The sequence below is a fragment of the Glycine soja genome, chromosome 20 (genome assembly GCF_004193775.1).
Source record: "Glycine soja cultivar W05 chromosome 20, ASM419377v2, whole genome shotgun sequence".
Classification (NCBI taxonomy): Eukaryota; Viridiplantae; Streptophyta; class Magnoliopsida; order Fabales; family Fabaceae; genus Glycine; species Glycine soja.
In genome coordinates, this window is record NC_041021.1 from 34,202,270 (window position 1) to 34,203,910 (window position 1,641).

The window sequence follows — 1,641 nt, forward strand, 5'->3', positions numbered from 1 at the left end:
GTGTCTTCTCCATTACTCTTTCTTCTCTCTCCTGAGTTTTCTCCATTATTGCGTTTTCTCCCTCTGTGTTTTCTCCCTCAATTTTCTCTTTCTCTATCTTTCTCTTCTGAATCTTCTTCTCTTTTCCTTTTATTCTTTTTGTTTCTTCCTTCATGCAGGCGATTCCGGCTCCATGCCCGCAAGGTATTTCCTTCTTTTTTTCTTTTTTTTTTTCTTTCACGACAGCTTCATATCTAATTTTTTTTAACCTTCCTTTTCTCTGCCAGTATTTTCCGCTATGGCCGAAGAATTTATGAATGGCTTTGTTCATCAAAACGGCATCGCTGTCATAACCCACAATCCCCTAAAGGTATTTTCTTTTTCTTCTGAATCTTCTTCTCTTTTCCTTTTATTCTTTTTGTTTCTTCCATCATGCAGGCGATTCCGGCTCCACGCCCGCAAGTTGCTGAGGACGAGTTTTTACCGCAACACATTCACCTCAAGTATTTCCTTCTTTTTTTTTTCTTTTTTTTCTTTCACAACAACTTCGTATCTAATTTTTTTTAACCTTCCTTTTCTCTGCAAGTATTTTCCGCTATGGCCGAAGAATTTGTAAATGGCTTTGTTCATCAAAATGGCATCACTGTCATAACCCACAATCCCCCCAAAGGTATTTTCTTTTTCTTCTGAATCTTCTTTTCTTTTCCTTTTATTCTTTTTGTTTCTTCCTTCATGCAGGCGATTCCGACTCCATGCCCGCAAGTTGCTGAGGACGAGTTTTTACCGCAACACATTCACCTCAGGTATTTCCTTCTTTTTTTTCTTTCACGACAGCTTCGTATCTAATTTTTTTTAACCTTCCTTTTCTCTGCGAGTATTTTTCGCTATGGCCGAAGAATTTGTGAATGGCTTTGTTCATCAAAACGGCATCGCTGTCATAACCCATAATCCCCCCAAAGGTATTTTCTTCTTTCTTTTTCTTTTTCTTTCACTGCAGCTTGGTATCCAATGTTTTTTTTTTTTTGTTTTTTTTTGTGTTGTTGATTTGTTGTTTAAATAAGAAAATCTTCCCATATTGCATATGGGAGGAGAATATCTGTTAATTTCAGACAAGTTCTCACAAGTTTCCCTGATTGTCAGGTTATAATTACAACATATGATTTCTCTGTTTTCAAATACAGGTGATGGGGAGAAAAAGACCAAAATTTGGATAATATTGGCTGTTGTGGTGGGGCTGATCTGCCTTGGAATCCATATATTTCTGGTATGGAGGTTTAAGAGAAAACCTAAAGGTAATATATTTATTTTCCTAAGTATTTTTTCTTATCGCTTTGATGAATGAATGACAAGGTGTTACACACTGTTTTTTAATATTGACTTCTATATACTCTCTCTTCCTTTCTATTTGCCAGCAATTTCATCAGCTTTTGGTTATAACAACAATATCGAAACTTGCTTTTCATCGTGGCATGAAACTTTCTTTTCATCGAATAGTCGCAAAGGAAAGGAGACACGTGACATGAACGATGAACCACACACACACCGCGTTCTCCTATTGCCATTGGGTCGGTGGTCAACTTTTCATTCTTACTCTAAGGAATATTGCATCTTCCTATTATAGTTATGCTACTAACAAAATATGGATCCCTTTACACCTTAGTT

General features: G+C 36.6%; 1 long non-coding RNA gene across 2 annotated transcripts; it reads left to right on the plus strand.

Annotated features, from left to right (window-relative positions):
• Positions 1 to 583: 583 nt before the first annotated feature.
• On the plus strand, positions 584 to 1,430 carry LOC114401740. 2 transcript variants are annotated; one of them, XR_003664347.1, is made up of 3 exons: positions 584 to 938; positions 1,161 to 1,243; positions 1,392 to 1,430. It is a non-coding gene; the product is annotated as an uncharacterized LOC114401740 (long non-coding RNA). The 2 variants fall into 2 exon arrangements; XR_003664346.1 differs by having other exon boundaries at positions 1,161 to 1,271; positions 1,392 to 1,424.
• The last annotated feature ends 211 nt before the right edge of the window (positions 1,431 to 1,641 follow it).